At 42.9% G+C, this 20,129-nt stretch overlaps 1 protein-coding gene and 1 long non-coding RNA gene across 3 annotated transcripts in view; both read left to right on the forward strand.

Annotated features, from left to right (window-relative positions):
- Window positions 1–20,129, forward strand: part of LOC149807166 (uncharacterized) — a 268,034-nt gene that overhangs the window by 2,047 nt on the left and 245,858 nt on the right. The gene's annotated exons all lie outside the window — the stretch shown is intronic.
- LOC149807167 (uncharacterized) lies at window positions 5,683–7,274 on the forward strand. The gene is made up of 2 exons (XR_016414487.1): window positions 5,683–6,293; window positions 6,914–7,274. It is a non-coding gene; the product is annotated as an uncharacterized LOC149807167 (long non-coding RNA).

A 20,129-nucleotide genomic window follows, 5' to 3' on the forward strand; every position in this document is an offset into this window, starting at 1 on the left:
TGCATCCATTGTTTGTCGGCTTAGTAATTTACACCCAAAAAGTCATATATTTATCTCGCCGGAAATTTGGTCGCAAAAAAGTAACAACATTTTATCCTGACCACCTGGACTGTTTTTTTTTTTTTTTTTTTCTTTTTCAATTGGATTGACGGAGAAGTTAAGAATGTAAAATAGTTCGATACACTGGCAACTTTTCGGTCAATCCTGGTTTCGTAAGTAGCCGAGTTAGTTCGAAAAGCAACTCTTGGCATTCATTCGAAAAATATGATCCGTTACGAATGTACATTTAGTCTTGTATTTCGAGGCAAGGTATGCCGACAGTTTGACAGAAGAAAGTGAACACGTTTCACACTACTATCTGTAGTATGTAAATATCTAGAACGCTGTCACAGTTAATTCGAAGGCATATAAAAGTCATATGAACTAACATCAGAGTCTTTTGCACATAATTAATAAACGTTCATATTATGTAGGTACTGTAAACGTTGTTGTGTGTAAAATTCGGCTAGCGCAAAAAGGCTGATTTCGAGGGTTCATAGTACAAACAAGCGCTTGAATACAGCAAAACATATCTGATTGTAATTTTTACATGATTAATAACTATCGTCACAAATTGTATACCAATTACCCGCAAACGAATTTTTTTAAACTCGACAAACCCGTGTTTTAACACGGGTTAAAACAGCACATGCAATCAAAATGTTTGAATACGGTTGACACAAAAAATTGCACTTATCAAACCAGCTAAAACCGGCCTGAACAATTTAAGATTGCTCTGTGAATGTGTCTGCCTGTATGTATACAACTATCGTTTTCTGTACTGTCTACCCATTCATCTACCTTCTTATATGTCCATCTGTGTGTCTGTATTACGTGCATGTGGATGTAATGTTGCGTAACTCCATCCACACTGAAGATATACTAGCATTCTAGTTTTTTATCTCTTGGTGGGTGGGATGAGGGGTGAAATGTTGATTTACAGAGGGAATGCATCCCGAAATAAGTTCGTAGAGTTGTTAGTTTGCTGTAATATTTATTTATTTACTTTTTTATGTATTTCAATCATTCAGACAGTCAGTCACTAATTTACTTAGGTAATTGGGTCCGTAGGTAATTGGGTATGTAAGTAATTAGGTACGTAGGTAATTAGGGACATAGGTAGATCGTTCAGTAGTTTATTTCCTTTGCAAGTTCATATCTCACTGAGTTACCAGATTAGTTTGCATCTAGCGGGCAAGAAGTTTTACAACATCGGTACTAAATCCTTTCCAAAGCGAAATATTTGTAATAAACAACATTATTTCACTAAGGAAATAGACACACTCATGACACAAATGAGAGAGAGACAGAGAGAGACAGTGTGTGTGTGTGTGTGTGTGTGTGTGTGTGTGTGTGTGTGTGTGTGTAGGGGAGTAGTTTAAAAATGGCAAATTGAGATTTTCACTTGAAAGTCACATTTTGTATTGTATAACCTCATCACTAACCTACAGGTTTAAGAGCAAGTGTATTGAAATAATGCTACTTGTACTGAAAGACTTTTACCCAGCATCACAACCAGGGAGAAAAGATTTGTAGGCCGATCTTGTGAAAGAGGCCGATTACTTTACCTAGGCCTTCTGAAACTGGGACTAAAACTTATTTACCATGCCCTCTGCGCCGGCATGGCCAGCCCAAAATGCGCTTGCCCACATCAGAGGTTGTGCCCCCGCAAGGTCAACTTCAGTTCTTTTCAAGGTTTTAACGCAGGGCGCAGTAGGAATTGCGGAGTTTTTTTTATCACGCGTCCTGAAAACGACGCGAAATAACGACGAATGCCTTAATGTGACTAGTGGATGTACGTGCGCGGTGGATGGTAACCGTACCGTAGTTAAAAACTTTGGGCGATTCATGGTGTGAAATATTACCGTTAAAGAGTCGAGTGAACCGAGCTGAAGGCAAGGACAATGTCTTTTTTTTTGCGGCATGTACAAGGATCTTTGTCTAACCGATGAGAACAGTCCTGCACGTTGGCGGTTATAGCACCGGATACTATCCTGTCGGACACTTTAATATTACTCTCGATTTTGAGATTCTGGCGGACCGCATGCCCTTGTACCAGTCGCCACTGACAGGATTGCCTTCAAGCTAACATTCAACAACTACAGACGCGTGGTCAGAAGCACCAACACAATAGAGTAAATCTAAAACTACCGGAACTGGCCAGGGTGATAAAAACTACTGCATAGTCGAAGTTCCTATTTACTATACGCGGGTGAAGGATAGTTCGCAACAAAAGTAACACCGTATGGAACATCAACATGTTCATCCTGCGAAAAAGCTTACAAGGCATCGTTAATCTGTTCGAGGACGCGGATACCAGCTGCAACGATGTCATCGACACAGCTGTTGTGCAACCCTGTAATGAAGGAGGTGCTGGTGACCATTGAAGATGTCCCCAAACAGGCTGTACGCCTAGGAGCAAACTCGCTCTATATAAGCCATTTTTATCGAAACGAGCTTGCCTTGGTTTTGGATATGAGAACAAGAGGACCATACCTTCCACGGCTCTGACCAGGAGATCGAAAATTTAAGCAAGGGGATTACGCTGAGATCGAAAAGTAAAGTTCGTATTCATGTTCTCCGCGCTAAGATGAGAGCTTCACTTGGGGCGTCACTGGTCAGCCTCTACATCTGTTGCCTCGGCAGATCCTTACAAATCGTTGCTGATGTTAAGCCGGTGAGCGATCTTAGAAACGACTCACTTGTCCAGGCGTCGCTGTCAGGTGTCTGTACCCACGTATATTTTAAGGACTGCCCTTATTTAGCTCCGGTAGCTGCCGGTATGATCACCTTCAAGCATGCAGTCTTTACTGCGTTTGGCGTATACCGGCATCCAGATTGCCTTAGCTGAAACTGGCTGTTACGTGTTTAGGCTCGAATAAACAGTAACTCAGAAAGAGTGAAACCAACAAGCTTTTTAAAATTTAGCAAATAACTTATTTTCCTAGAAAATTCTGTTAAAATGAAAAAAGCAGAAGAACTTGCGGTTTCAAGAATCAGACCCAAAAATAATCAAAGAATAATCCACGAATTAAATTGCAAAAGTCCTAGTAATAAATGTTCTAATAATTTCAAGTTCGAATCCTGATGGAAAATCCAAGATGAATGACGATGACATATGCTGTAGTCAGTACTGTGCTTATCTACAGTTCTTTGTAGAAATACAAATAATGGCACTCCGGTGTTGGAAATCCAATCGCTAATATCTAATAAGTGCATGAAATCTTACAAAATTCTAATAAGATTTCGAAACGCACACTAATCTCTAATTGGACGACATGAACGTAACACATCAAAAAAGCCTAACGATTTTACCACCGCACGCTAATCTCGAATTGCAGGATAAACCCCCGTCCCTGCTGGGGTAAAGGTGTTTTGTCTCCGCCTGCATGGGGCTTGAGACGATGCGATGTTGACGGGTGGGGGTGGGGGTGGGGGGCGACCAAGACGCTTTCGTGTAGGCATGCGCCTCGACCTTGACCGCTTGGGGAGAAAAAGTTTCAGCCCTGTTCAAACATCGGAGCACAAATCTTTTGGTCCCGGTTGTACCTCAGAGTAAAAGCATCTCAAACCCTATACACAAATAAGCCTTATTGTATTGAAAAATCTGCTTTAAATATATTTGATAGTGATGTTTTTTTCTTCTTTCAGAATAAGAAAATGTGACTCTCATGGAAAAATATAAAACCTCCATTTTCCATATGATGGGAATATATCAGTGGTGTTAAACTAGTTGTGATTTCATTCATAGTACATATGGTCAAACTGTTGCGTGACTCCACTTTTTTTTCTCGGATGTTGACCTCAAACCTTATGATACTGGGGGTTGGGTTGTCTGTAAATTTAGTCTCTGCTGGTGAGGTTAGTGATAAGGTATGTTAGATTGAGATTTTGATAGCCATATAAACATTTGTGTCACTGAATAATACTTTGTTTAAATTTTCTGGCGTAGTTGCTCTAGTTTAATGATATGTTCGTTCATTTGTATTTGAGTTCATTCTTATTTTCTTTCCTCTTTTTTTAACTACACTAGACTCTTTTATATTCGAGTCTCACAACAGAATAGATGTTTACTTTATTCTATCATCACTTACAAGATTTCCAGATGATACCTTTCCAAGGAGCGTTACACACCTATTCCTGGCAAACGGTTGCCTTGCCCTCTCGAGGTAAACCCTGAATCTAAAATATTTGAGTGTTCTTAGACGGTCTGACCCAATATTATTCACCCTCCCGCATATTATCAGAATATTTTTTTTCTTATAATGCTGAACGTTTCACTACCTTCATAACTTTGAAGTCTATGCTGTGCCTTGCAAAGTGTAAGGCAATATTTCTGGTCACGAATGTAATCTGTTTCCTAAACGTCGACCTTGGTAATATGAGAGAGAGAGAGAGAGAGAGAGAGAAAGAGCATTTACGTTACATCTAGTGGCAAGAAGCTATGGTCGTACAAAAATAGTTATGACTTCGCCGTTTAAATTTAGTCCAAGTGTACTTTTGCAAATAAATTTTAACAAATATATGAATTTTATGTTTCTTGATAAATTGTGCAGAAAAAAACTGAATGCCACGTTATTTTAGAGTACACAGAAATTCATTTGTGGTCGCAAGCTATGTTTGTATTCTTCGAGAAACGAGAAAAGATTTAATTCTGTGTGTGTGTGTGTGTGTGTGTGTGTGAAAGCATAACCTGACAAACAGGTCTGAAACAGCCCTAGCTCTTTCGGAATCTGCCGATTTCATTCTCAAGGGCACAAAGTTACATAGACTGATTACAAAAACGAGACTAGAACAAAATACACAAACGTTATCACTTTACAGAATCTATACAATTTTTTAGCTGTTGATATTTACAAATACTGTACAATAACAAGATGATAATACAAAGAGCAAGGCTGTGCTACACTACTCGTTATTATGCGTCTTACAAAGTAGTTTGCTAGTCGGAAAGGGAAAAGAATAATGTAGCCTAATTGTTGACATACGTAGGTCAGCAATGAAAATTGCGTTATAGGATTGTTAACAGCCTTCCAAATAGTGGTTTCTTGTTAGCCCCGATATAGCATATGATGGGCTACAAGTAGTGGTTTCTTGTTAGCCCCGATATAGCATATGATGGGCTACAAGTAGTGGTTTCTTGTTAGCCCCGATATAGTATATGATGGGCTAGTGTTTGCTTAAACCTAGATGTTTTGTTCTATATTATTATTGTAAACCTGTGTTGCGACCGATTATAATAAAATCAACAAAGTTATATGCATTTTTTATGTTTGAGTGTAAATAAATAAAAAGAGGAATGGATGTTGGGATCATCGGTCTGAGGAATAAAATTAATGCCAGGAAAATGTTATTTTGGCATCTTTTGTAGGAAATGTATTGTTATCAAAACACGAGAATTTGCCGGTTTGGATATATTACTTATTCCGCTGAGCTTGAGTGGTTAACAGCTGGCGAATCCAGGATGCTTATACTTTTTCCTCACGTTCCACCCATATAGCTCTCAGTATATCGCATCATTACAAAAAACACTAGCCAACCAATGAATTTTTCGAACTGATAAACATCATCTTTCCTTTCAGAATCAGTAGTAGCATTCTACAGACCTCAAAGTCTGAGAGACATGTTAATCAGATCAAAGTTAAAGCCACTCTCAAATCAAACAACTGTCATGAATAGGGGCGGAGCCAGAAATATCTCTTTTCCCCCTTTTTTCTTTCTTTTTTGAGAAAGAGGTTGGGGTTGGAGGGAAGCGTACACAAGGGTCGGCCTGTGGGATGGAAGCCCTTTTATGGGCCATAGTGTGTGTCACGTTTGCCTGCCCGCGATTACGTAAGTCAGGAACAAAGGAATGGATTAGCGCCATGTATATGTAGACCATGCGTCTATCGTAGTGATTCGTGTGTGTACAAGAGCCCACATCGTTAGGTGTCAAAACTAACGTGTAGACGTTGGAAGCTTTGTTTTAAGAACAAAGGACCCTCCATGCTGTTGTAAATCTCCCCGCTTTGACAGATGGCCTGATGCTCGTCTGTTAAATTGGACCGACTGGGGTAGAATTGATATCCAATCGGAACTGAGGAAGGGTGGGGCCATCAATTCGAACCAGAATTTAACAGTCATTTGGGCTGGGAACGAATTAGTCATTGTGAAGCATCGTGCTGAGAAGTTGTAGCAATAACTCCGAGGAAGCCACTCGTGAATTGGCGGGAAAAGAAACCTTAGTACATTCAAGGACAGAAAGCTTCGTAAAGGTCAGTGAGTTATTTGCTCGATTGTTGCAGAATGTTACGGCATTGTAATTGTAATTATGTGCAGTATGTATGTTTACTTACTAGAATTGTTAGTACGTAGAAATTACCTTTGTATTGTTTAATTTACATGCGTACTTGAGAAATGAGCTATGATTATGTAGATTGCTAGCTCGTAGTCAGAATTAATATTGTAATTCGCTATCTGGTTACTTCGTGGCAAATTAGTGTATTTATTTATGTGATATTCTAGATTTTGCAATTGTTGAATTAAATTGTAACTTTGGAAATGGTTGCAGTGTGTAAATTTAAATAATATGGATATTTGAATATTTGTGCACACTTGTGGGAGTGTAATGTACAGAAATGCGTCTGATTGTTGTGATATTGTTCAGAATAATGAGATTAAGAATATATTGATGTGACGCAATTTAGTGATGTCTGTATGATAAGTAGGATACCGCTCTTTATTTCAACGTTGTTTTCTATAAGAACGTGTGTGGTTTTCGATGTGCATCAATGCGTGAGCGAAGATGTAGATAGCCTTTATCTGATGATTGATTGTTGATTTAGTGTGAGCGAGATGGCTAACGAAACATGCTAACGTCCTTGTGTTTTCACAGGAAGCTTTTGGGGACAGAACTACCGGGTAGTCAAGTCCCGAGTATCAGAGAGACAGGATAGAACAAGGCAGTAGGCAGAGAACAAGCCCAGTTGCTAGAGAAAGAGAGAGAGAGAGAAGGGGGAGGAGAAAAGGAGACAAAAGGGGAAGAGGATAGGAAGAATCAGAGTACGGAGAACGCCGGAAGGAGGAAAGGAATTAGCAGAGTAGGGCACAGATGAGTAGAAACCAAGTACAGGGAAAAGCCATCTCACACTATAATCACGTTATGAAATAGGTTGTTACATGGTCGAGAGGAAGAAGATTGGTTGAGAAATTAATATCGTTTAAATTGTATTAAATTGTTATTCTTTTGAATTTCACCTTTGTGTTCTTAATAATTTAATTGTCGGTATTGCTGACTGGGGGCTCGGAGCTGTATCTCTCTCTACCACTAATTTCACTTCCTACAAAAACGAGCCAGGGTGGGAATTCCATAGTAATTCAAATAAATATTGGGAGCACCCCACCCCAACTCATAACAGAAAGTTCGTTGAACGCCACAGGGTGGTGCCCCTGTAAGCTCCTGCATTCCAAGCATCTCCAGGGTATAACTTGACCCATCTAATTGTAAATAAAACATATTCTATGAAGTTTTCTTCTGTTTCGTGCTCATTTCATGTTAGGCCCGCCCAGACTCAGCCACCACCCCCCCTTCCGTCTTTTGTGAAATAAATGCATTGTAAAAGCAAAATATGTGAGAGCTAGAGTTTATGGTTCCCCATCCAAAGTCTGTGGTTTCCTTCTAGTTTTCCATTTTTTTCTAAGTAGTGAAAGGGGACGATTCAGGGACAATGGGAATTAGCATTACAAACCCCCCCCCCCCCCCCCCGGGAATGTTTAGCGACTATGTAAATTTAACATTAACCACCCTGGGACTGTTTAGCGACTATGTAAATTTAACATGGACGAAAAATCGTGGGACTGTTTAGCGACAAGGGAAATTAACATGGGAAATAGATTTTGGGACTGTTGAGCGACAAAGGGGAATTGAACATGGGGATATGGGACTGTATAGAGTCAAAGGAATTTAAACAGGGTGGGACTGTATAGAGTCAAGGGAAATCTAACATGGGATTTTTTTTTTTAAAATAAAAAAAAAGAAAAAAAAGGGGTAGGCAATTGAAAGTCAATCTCTTTTCGAGACCTATGAGTGGCCCTGAAAAGGGCCTTTGGGTTTATGTTAATGTATCCATTAACATAAAGGGCACCGCATTGGTCTTCTTCTTGTCCTTAGGCTGCGTCTCACTGTAGGACCGTAAATCAGGACTCTTTTGAGGCATCCTTGTCTTTCTACGTAGATCCTACGTATCCACAGACTGGTGTCTGTCCTGTGGACAAATGTTCACTTGGATCGGACATACATTTGTATGTCCGTCCGGAACATCATTGAAGACACAAGCGTAGAAGATTGCACATCGGTCCACATCTTGAGCCACCGAGAACAGGTGAATCAATGCAGTTGTTGTTGTTGTTGTTGTTGTGGGGTTTAACGCCATTTTTCAGCACGATAGGCTATACATGGCGGCCAGTATTAATGGTGGAGGAAGAACCCGGAAAACCCCGGAAAGAACCACCGACCCACGAGAAGCTACTGGCAAGCTTTCTCACATGCCCACATTGGCTGAATCTTTGACTCGAACCGCCGCAGACAGAGGTGAGATGGCAGTGATCCGTAACGAAGAGCGCTTTAGACCACTCGGCCACTCGGGGCCCCGAATCAATGCAGTGAACTGCACTTATTTATAGGTAGAGGTAGGATTGAAACGGATTGAGTTTGTTGACCAATCCAAACACGCGTTACAAAATTCAGTCAGCCCGCATCCAATTCGAAGAGAGCAGTCTGTGACGTCACGTGGTCTATATAGATTCGCTAGCGCCTGTGTGCAGTCAATCTATGCGACAGTGATTCAACATGACGGAAACTCAGAAAACGATCCATTGGGGTGCACCAGCAGTGGAGACCGCCCAAGGGAACCCGGACTTACTTTCAGAAGAGGTAAATTGGGATTTTGTGGATTTTCTTACCTCGCAAGAATTTGTTCCGGAACCTTCGTCACCTTCATTACCGCAATTGGAGAATTTTAGACAGAGACAGAAAGAAGAATTGGAGAAATTTATGCAACGACAAAAGGAAGCGGAACAAGCTTTTCTCCTACAGCAACAGCAGCAAGAAGAAGAGGTAAGAAAAAAACAACAACACGAAGAAGTAGCAACAAAGAAACAAGAGGGTGAAAATCAAACGGTCACGGTACTGTTGGACATTTTAGCGGAGTTAAGAAGTCTGAAACAAATGTATCAGACTTCTTCATTACGACCGAAGAGAATACGACCTGACCGAGCTAAACACGTCAACCCTGTGACTAAGCCTACCGTACCACCCTTAGTGATTTCAACCCAATCATCATCATCAACAGTACGCAGTCCAGAAGTAGGCCTTGGCCGTGGCAAAGGCTTAAGGCAGTTAAAGTTGATTGCTTAAACTCACCCCTACACCAAAAACCAAAGGCCCTTTTCAGGGCCACCCACTTCTCTCGAAAAGAGATAGACTTTCAATTGCCAATAACTCAAAAATCAACAAAAAAACCCCCCATTTTACCCCTATAGTACGTGTATATGAGTGCGTGAGTGTAGCTTCTTATTTAAAATCAAAACTCAAAGACACTTACCTTTTTATAGCTAATTTATTCTTTTATCAATAGTTACAATCCAATTCACAATTCACAACAGAGCACTTTAAAAAGTTCTTCCACTCCTTCCCTCTCATTGTTAAGTCTCTCTGTTTTTTAAATTTCTTCACCGTCACATTCTTTTCCTCCTCTTCCTCTTCACTTTCTTTCCTTCTTCTCCTGTTTTTTTTTCTTTACCTGGCTGCTTTCTTCCTCTGAAGAATCCCTCTCTTCTGAAGAAGAATCCCTCTCTTCTGAAGAAGAATCCCTCTTTTCTTCTGACTCCTCTTGTTTCTTTTTTGGGCAATCTGGAGACCAATGTCCTTTTTATTGACAATAATAACAGGTATCTTGACTTTTGTCTTTTCTAGCCCTTTTTTTTCTTTTATGATGGTCTGGACACTCTGAAGACCAATGCCCTTTCTTCTGACAGATATAGCAAGTATCTTGACTTTTATCTCGAAAGGAAGGAGAGTAGTCCGTCGGCTGGTCTGAAGAGAATTTTCTAATGACCCCTCGCAAAGCTCTGATGAAACGTTCGATTTGGCTAGTCTCTTCCATCGTTGTGCTCGGTTAGAGAGTGAAATGAATAGTGAAAGGACAAGACACACACCCTTTTATATACGCTGGTTTGCTAGGACTATAAATTAGCCCATGGTGTTTAAACTTGAGTCATTTGACGTTTTTCACTCAAGATGAAACGATCCAATTCATTCGAGAAGAAAGAAGAAGTAAGTAAGAGGCAGAAACGTGATCTATCGCCCCGTACCAGGGCTGAAGTCTTGGCACAAATTTATGCCAGTGATTTTGAAGAGGACATGAGTGAACCAGAATCCAAACCCTCTAAACAAAGTTCACCACCCTTAGTCAACCCTGAAAAGTACTATTCCATTCGAGAGACGGAAAAGCGCTCCCCTAGAAAATTTAGAACCACGGCTTACAAATACACAGTGAAGTTTAAAGATTTCAAGTCCGAAGTACCGTTAGAGAAAGCAGAAGGGTTCATCACTGGGGTGTGGGATTCTTTGCTCACCGCACTCAAGCGACAATGTCAACCCAAAGAAGACGATCGCTTGAGACTTTCCATACAACACGACGGTTTGAAATCCCCTGTTTGGATCGAGTTTAGCAGACCCGCAGAACTAACTGCTTCCAAAGTCATGGACAAGATTCAACACGTGCAACAATCTAATGACCAGTTTGACATCACCGATGGAAAAGCCACACTGGACATGACCCACGTCTCTCCTCCTCAAGGGACCGGACAACGCAATAAGGTGTTACTGGTGAACGACCTTCGCAGCACCAAAAAGAGTCTCGTCCAAATTCACAATTCTCAAGACCAGATGTGTTTAGCCCGAGCCATCGTGGTGGGACGAACCTATGCCAACAAGAACGACACGACAGAATGGAAAAGAGCCTGGAAAACTATTCAACGATCGGACCGAGCCAAACAACGAAACGAAGCAGAACTCCTGTTGCAACAAGCCGGACTGTCCAAAGACACACCCTGCGGCATTCCTGAAATGCAAAAATTGCAAGATGTCCTAGCTCCACGCTACACCTTGAAAGTGCACCCTCAAGAAGTGCGCGGACCTCTGTTGTTTCGAGGCCAAGACTTTAAGGACGGAAAATACATTCATGTCTATTATCACGATGAACATTTCGATACCATTACCAGTATCACTGCATTCCTGGGATATGGTTATTACTGTGAGAAATGTGACCATGGTTATAATAATCGAGAGCAACACAAACATTGCGGATTGAAATGCTCAGGATGTTTGGCCTCTCCACCCTGTCTGAGCGAAGGACAAGAAAGAGTACATTGTCCTGCTTGTCTGCGCACGTTTGTCAGCCCTGCCTGTTACCAACAACATCTGAAGACGCATGGTTCATAGCAGAAATGTGCTTGTCAACTCCTGAGATTGTGCCCTACCTGTGGACAAGGCCTACGTGCCAATAATGTCAAGGCACACGTATGTCAAGGAAAGAAAAAATGTCACATTTGTCATCACATCGTGGACTTGGAACACCAGTGCTACGTGCAAAAATACCAACCCCAACCAGAGAAAGGGTACGGTCGCAAGAAGAAAGGCAATTTCATCTTTTTTGATTTCGAATGCATGCAAGAGACTGGCATTCACATTCCTAATATCTGCGTGGCTCATCGAGCGTGCGAGAAGTGCATTCAGGAACCTATCTTCAGTCATTGCCCTCACTGCAGCAAGATTCCCGGAGGGCGTGAAAAAATCTTTCGAGGACCGAACACGTTAGCCGATTTTGCACAATGGGTCTTAGACCCCATCGACAAGACGTGGAGCCAAGAGGACATCGAACGTTACGGAGATTGTCATCGTCATGCCACGGTGATGGCTCACAATTTCTCCGGATACGATGGACAGTTTCTTTTGAGATACTATACGGAACAAGGCACCGAGCGTCCTAAAGTCACTTTGAACGGAGCCAAAATCATTTTCATGCAAGTGGGACAAGTACAGTTTAAAGATTCGATGAGTTCCTTGTCCATGCCTTTGAGTCGAATGCCTAAAACGTTTGGAATGACAGAAATGGCTAAAGGGTACTTTCCACACTTTTTCAATACGGAAGCCAATCAACACGCCGTTCTACCCCATTTACCTGAGGCTCACTATTACGACCCCGACAGCATGCGTACCGAACAACGAGAAGCTTTCTACGCTTTTTACCAGGCTCACGCCTCGGACCCTTTCGACTTTCAGTAAGAAATGTTAAAGTATTGTCGTTCCGACGTGGACATTTTACGACGTTGCTGTGGAAAATTTCGAGAACTGTTTATGGAACACGGAGGGGTCGATCCTTTGAAAGAAGCTTGCACCATTGCCAAAGCGTGTTCCTTAGTGTATCGACAACGATTCATGCCTGAAAACACCGTAGATGTCATCAGTCCTCAAACGACCAACTATGTCAAACGTCAATATTCGGTCAAAGCCCTACGTTGGTTACATTACTTGTGCGACAAGGAAGACAAATGGATTCAGCATGCCCGCAACGGAGGGGGCGAAAAGACCATCGGAACGCATTCGGTCGATGGCTGGGACTTAGAAAACCCCAAGATCGTGTATGAGTTGAACGGTTGCCTATTTCACGGATGTCCCGTCTGTTACCCTGACCGTGGCACTAAAAATCAGTTTTTACAACGAACCATGGAAGACTTGTACCAGGCCACTTGTCAGCGACGCCTAAAGTTAGAACAGGAAGGATATCAAGTGGTGGAAATGTGGGAACACGAATACGATCACCGTTTGAAAACCGATCCCGAGTTTAAACGCCTCGTGGAAAGTTACCAGTTGATGGATCCCCTGAACCCGAGGGATAGTTTGTACGGAGGAAGGACCATTGCCACCTGTTTGCTGTATCAAGCCGACGAAGAGAAAGGAGAAGAAATCAAATACTTGGACGTGTGTTCGCTGTATCCCTACGTGTGCAAATATTGTCGCTTTCCTGCAGGGCACCCACAATTGTTGACGGAACACATCAACCTGAAAAACGTTCGACAATACGAAGGCTTGATCAAGTGCAAAGTTTTGCCTCCCAAGGACTTGTACCATCCCGTCTTACCTCACCATTGCCAAGGCAAACTGATGTTTCCTTTGTGCCGTACTTGTGCCAAAACGTGTAACCAAGATCAGCCTTGTCAGCACACCCAGGAAGAACGGGCTTTGACGGGAACCGAGGTCAGCGTAGAATTGTTCAAAGCTCTGGACATGGGATACCAACTGTTAGAAGTGTACGAAATTTGTCACTTTCCCAAGACACAACAATGCCACAAGGGTGACCCCAGTCAGAAAGGCATTTTCGCCGACTACGTGGATGCCTTTTTGAAACTGAAGCAAGAAGCCAGCGGCTATCCTTCCTGGTGTCACACTCCCGAAGACCAAATACAATTCAAAGAGAAATACTATGAACAAGAAGGCATCTCTTTAGACCACATCGAGAAAAACGAAGGCAGGCGATCGTTTGCCAAAGTGATGTTAAATTGCTTGTGGGGTAAAATGGCACAACGACCGTGTTTACCCAAGACGGAGTATTTGACAGAACCTTCCCGTTACTTCCAGATGATTCACGTCAAAACCAAATACATGAAACACGTGGACGTCGTTCGCGAGGATTTGATCTTGGTCAATTACGAAGAAGATCTGGACTTTGCACAAGACGACCCTTTTGGAAATGTCATCATGGCGGCTTACGTGACAGCTCATGCTCGCTTAAAATTGTACGAAGCTTTAGAACTGTTAGGGGAACGCGTCCTGTACTTTGACAGGGACAGTTGCATTTACATCCATCACCCGAGTCAACAGCACCCTGACATGGAAGGAGACCGTTTAGGAGCCTGGACAGACGAGCATCCCGACGACAAGATTCTAAGTTTCGTCAGTGGCGGTCCAAAAAATTACGGCTACGAATACCGGGACAAACAAGGAGAAGTGCACACGAAGTGTAAAGTGAAAGGATTGACTCTGAATTATCGTACCAGTCGAGTGGTGAACTTTGGCGTATTGAAAGAAGCCTTGCAGTCTGGAAAAGATCAACAGTTTAAAGTGACCACCTATCAACCGAACAAGATTGTACATTTACCCACTCACCACATCGTCAGTCGACCCTTGGAAAAAGTCTATCAAATCGTGTACCAGAAGCGAGTGCGACTTCCCAATCATTTCACCTTACCGTATGGACACGTCGGTATTGGTCTGTATATAAAAAGGAACCCTAGGCAAGATCAATAGTTCATTGTGACTACCAAGACCAAGCGAACAAGATGAATACTTTCAGAGAAACACAAAACAAGTTCAGACAGGCACAATTCAAGGTTGGGGACTCTGAAGTAGAATGCGATTGTGAGCCTTGCGATGGGAACGATGCTGTACGTTGTGACCTTAGCGATGCCGTAAAGCATGATGGGAACTTTAGTGTCACTACCTCTATCATGGAAAGTGATGCTGTGCGTGCCAAACTTGAGGGATGTGAAAGCGATGCCACTCGTCCTCTTGGACATTTTACTGGGTTTCGTTTTAAAGGTGGATGTTCACCTTCACGTCTACCTCCCTACGGATGTCATCCAGCCCTGAGCAAACTCCTGTCCATGTCACCCAACCCTCATCGAAAAGAACCTGTGAAAGACGAATATTCGTTTCCTGTGCGTTTGTCGTAATACTGCGACTTTGAAAATCGTCTTCAATCGTTCAAGGAAAATGGCCTAAGTATCTGGGAGGACCGACCCCTGAAGAATTAGCCAGAGCCGGATTGTTCTGCTTGGGCGAAGGAGATAAAGTCAAGTGCTTCAGTTGCGGTGTGTCACTTCACCACTGGGAACCACAAGATTCGGCCTACCTAGAACATGCTCGTTGGTCACCGAATTGTCATTACTTACCCTTAGTGGGACCGAGACATTGAAGTAACTTACCATGTCGTTGACGAAGAAGACGAAACCAGATTGGCTAGGAGTCAAATGTTGGACATCACCGAGACCAGTATTTAAACTTCATTTCAAAAACGATAATGAATCATTACCTAAAGAACTGCAAGAGAAGATTTACAAAGAAGTTTGGCAGGGACTTGCCAGAGTAAATTTCAGTGGGTCACTGTAGAACTTTTGTGCCGAGAAATTCACAAGAGGAAAGTGAAAAAAGTCAACCAGTGTGTTAGATTTCTTTGGGTCAAGTGTGCATTCGTCCTATTATATTACTCTAGACCGTTTACATCAAAAGAGTTCAGTGACATTCTTGGACGTTACCCTGAATGGCAGTGGTCAGAAATTACTCACTATGTGGATTACTTTTTGCTTTAGGAGAAGATTGTGAATTGTACGGACTGACCTATTCATGGATACTTTACAAGAGAACATTCGTGCTTTGCCTGTGGAGTTGAGAGAACGCATTTACCGAGAGCTGGTGAAAATACAAGTGAAACGTAAGGAACAGTTGCATCCGTTACGTCGCCGGTGTTTGAACCAATGGTACCTGAATGATATAAGAGAACTGATTCGTCAGAAATTGTTTCAGTGGTCAGACCTTGTTCAATACTTCCAGGGCCCCGATGATCCACGTGTTGATCATTTTGGTTACTTCGAGATTCACCTAGTGCAACGCATTGAGGAGGACAAGTTAAAGGATTACCAACATATTTTACGTGGAATCTACTTAGTGGAAGAGGAAACTCCTAAACAAACTCTGAAGTTTAGGTTACAGTATGCAAGATTTAGATTCCCCACTGGAGAACGAAGATCTCTGGCTAGAAAGTACGTGTATTGTTTCCGAAACAAAGAGACTATAAAAACAGGCTGCCATGCCACGACTTATGTCGCATGTAATTGAACAGATTCCGTGGAAGGAACTCAATGACCATATTCAAACCGTGGATCATTACCATCGATTATTACAAGAACTGTATCCATTCAATTTGGGTCGACAAGTGGTGTGTGTCTTAGTGACTTGTTTTCTGGGATTTCGTTTACCAGCCGATTCTTTGTGGACTCTTTACGAACAGTATTTACCACCCCATTCAACATGAAAGTGGTGCCTTTAAATGTTCACGAGAGACTCCTTTTGCTCAAAGCCTTACGTTTTCATCTGGATACTTCTCGACCTCTACGGGAAAAAAAGATTCGTCAACTTTTAGCTACCGAAGACGTGTATGACAATGTATGTGTAGCTTGTGACTTACACCAGCCATTGGACAGATGTCCGTGCCTGGAAAAAATGGAATTTTGAGACTTGGACCCAAGAAGTGGCCCAGTATGCACGAGAGTTGTTCAAGGAAAAAAGTCACTTTTCAACCTGTGTTAGTGACGGTGCCAGAAGAACCCGTCACCCAGGACAGGACTGTCGTGGACAGGCCTGAAAGACCCTTTCGGGACGACACTTGTGTGACCTTACCCCCCCTATAGAACTGGTCAGAACATTACCCAAAACATGTTGTACAGACACTTGTTTTTATTCCACGTTAATGATTTTCATGTGCATTTTATCGTTGTACTTAAGCCTTTGACTTTTATGTATTTTTGTCTTTCGTATTCATTTTTAAAACATTCAATAAACGTGTTCTGAAAAAAGTATATAAACTCTTGTCTTGTTTGTTTTCGTGTCACAAGTGACATTCCTGACACTATGGCTACCTCTGTTGTCTGTGCTCCCTCTTACTCCACTGTCAAAGTCATCGACGAACACTTAGATCGTGCCAGTTGGGAGGCTTTGTATCTTCGCCATCCCTTTAACATGCTCATTGCTGGACCTGGCGGTTCAGGCAAAACCGAATTCGTCAAACGTTTGATCGAACATAAACATCATTTGATCGATCGACCACCTCAGCGGATCGTGTGGTGTTACAAAGAGTGGCAACCGGCGTACAGCCTCTTGCGAGAAAGTCAAGGCGATTCCATCGTGTTTGTGGAAGGCATTCCTAAAGAAGACGACGGCATCGTCTCTGACTCCCGTCAAACCCATTTGGTCATTTTTGACGACATGTTAGGAGAAGACGAAGAAGAAATTAAACTGTGGTTCACGCGCAAAGGGCATCACGGTAATGCCAGTGTCGTTTACATCACCCAAAATGTGTTTCAACAAAGTAAAGCCCATCGCACCATCAGTCTCAATGCGCATTACGTGGTCTTGTTTAAAAGCCCTCGAGATAAATCGCAAGTGCAAGTCTTAACCAAACAGTTACGAACGCCTTGGCTGACTCAGGCGTACGACGATGCCACTCAAACTCCACACGCCTATTTACTCGTCGATTTGAAACCGACAACCCCCGAGGATTTGCGATTTCGTACCCACTTGTTTCACCACTGGTGCCAAGACGGAGGGCCTGTCCTGTACACGTCTCCGTCCTCGACTTAACTTCACTCTACAAAAAAATCTATAAAAACCTCAGACCCTTTTCGTCTGTCTCACACAACGTCAACATGACGTCCCTTCAGTCGCATCTTCCCGTCAAATTGATTCGTGCCTTGTATGGCATCAGTCGAGAAAAAAATCCACAAATACGAGCTCGTGTCTTAGAAGCTAGTCTCAAAGAAGTCTTACGATGGTTCACGGTGACGGCACGTCAATTACTCCAAGGAATCATTCAGATTCCTCATCAAACCAAACGCTTTTTTGATCGAAACAAAGTCGCTTTGACCCAACTGGCCGATCCCCGCATCGACACTCAAACCAAAAAACAAATCATTTTGAAACCTGGAGGGAGCGGTACTCTAGGAGGGGTCATCATTCGCTCTCTCTTAAGATGGGATCCTAATGCCCCCAAACTTCTCCCCAAGAAAAAAGTCAAACGAAGCTCCAAGAAAAAGACCAGGTCCCCAAGGAGAACTTCTCCAGTGGCGGGACCCTCCTCTTACCAGACACCACCCCGGAAAAAGAAAAGAAGCCCGAAGAAAAAGAAACCGAGAAAAAGTCCCCAGAAAAAGAAAAGTCCACAGAAGAAAACTAGTCGCAAGAGAGGCACTTCGGTCAGGACGCAACCTTACACTCGCAAACCACGACCTGCCACGGCGGTGACCGCGTCTCCGGCATCCTCACGTTCATCCACTTCTCCGTTGATGACACCAAGAACTGAAGAGTACTTGGAGACGTTGATCACACCAAGAACGTCTCCGTTGATGACCCCAAGAACTTCCCCAGTGGCAGGACCCTCCAATTTAGTGACAGTGGCTGCTGCTCACAAAGTACCTTCTCCCAATATCAAAGTTCAAGAAAGATCGGGCATGTTACAAAGTTTACTGGATTTGTCCAAGCAAGAACTGGCTCGATTTAGTCCGTTGCGAACACCTGCACGACGTGTCATGCCTGTCCTCAAGTTGATACGACGTAAAGACAATCAGTGGCGACGCGTTCCAGTATAAAAAAGGCCTGTGACCAAGTCGGGGTATCAGTGTTTTTGGTGCTGAAGACTCAAAGATGTCACCCTCCAGAAAACATCCCTCTTCTAAACAGCCCCAAGGAAAGAAAAGAAAAGGACTGCCTCCTCGTTTAGTCAAACATGGGGACATGTTATCTGTCCTGTCCAAAGCTTCTCCACCTCTACGAAAAAAACTCATTCAATCGGCCTCCAAAGAGGTCATCGATACCGTGTGCGAATGCTGTTTGAACGTCTTGAAAGGCACGATCCCTTTGTCCAAACACCAGAAACAATGCTTAGGCAAACATCGTCACGTTCTTCGCCAAATGGTTCAAAAGAAAATTCCCATTCGTCAAAAGAAGAAGATGTTGGTCCAACGTGGAGGCATTTTACCCCTCTTTTATAGGCCCCTTACTGAAAGGAGTCTTGGGAACCATGTTGGGAGGACTGGTGGGAGGAAGATAAAAAGGTCCTCTGAAGTCCCAAGATCTCAGAATCGACCCCTGACAACCCCATGGAAGGACGAAAACTAGCTTTAGTGCCTTACAAACGATGGATGGAATACCATCGTTGGCAAGAACAAAGCACCCCGCATTTACCTCCCAATCCCAATTTGAGCGAGATGTCCCAGTTACAACACGAATTGCAGTCCTTGATGGATCGCCAAGATTTGTCCGAAACAGAAAAATAGCAAAAGTAGGGTCAACTCTTGCAAAGACTGCAACTCTTTCACCAGAAAGCTTTAGACGAAACAGCTCTACCCACTCTGAAAGATTTTAAGACCTTAATGAAAAGTCCAGCACCATCATCACTACCACCACCACCACTACTACCATCCCCAGGGGTCACCAGAGATGTTACCCCACGAAGACCTGAGGAAGAAGAGATGCGAGAAGTGTTTCAAACACCGTCAGCAGCACCCATTTCAAGTAAGACTTCAGCATCCTTGTTGACCCCGTCCCCCACACCCCAACGAGAAGAAATGAAAGCTTGGGTTAAAAAGATGATGTCCACTCCTCCTTCGACAGAAGTGAAAAAGAAAGAAGGGAAGCCAGAAGTGAAAAAAGAAAAGAAGACCAAAGCCATTCCATTGCCACCTCCACCACCACTACCTTCGACTTCTACTCCCGTAGCCCATCGGACACGTAAATCCGTTTCTAAACCACCCTTTCGACCCACCCAAAGTAGCATCACCGAAGAGTGGGTGACTTATTAACACACAAACAAACACAAAAAATAGAAAAAGTCTTAGCCAGCATTTACTACGATCCCTCCATTCCTGCAGGTTACGCAGGAGTTCAAAAATTGCAACGTGCTGCCAAAACTCGACTGAAAAGTCTCCGTTTACCTCAAGTGCAACGATGGTTACAAGAACAAGCTACCTACACTTTACACAAACCCATTCGACGCAAGTTTTCCAGAAGTCGCACCCGAGTGGAAGGCATCGATCATCAATGGCAAGCCGATTTAGCCGATGTCTCTCATTTGGCCAGCTACAATCGTGGCTACAAATATTTGTTTTGTGTCATCGACGTCTTTTCCAAATTTGCCTGGGTCGTGCCCTTGACTTCCAAATCGAGCAGCAAGTTAGTGCGAGCCCTGCAACGAGTGTTGAAACAAAGCGGTCGTCACCCT

The sequence above is a fragment of the Sinohyriopsis cumingii genome, chromosome 1 (genome assembly GCF_028554795.1).
Source record: "Sinohyriopsis cumingii isolate HCF-2022 chromosome 1, ASM2855479v2, whole genome shotgun sequence".
In the NCBI taxonomy this organism is placed as follows: Eukaryota; Metazoa; Mollusca; class Bivalvia; order Unionida; family Unionidae; genus Sinohyriopsis; species Sinohyriopsis cumingii.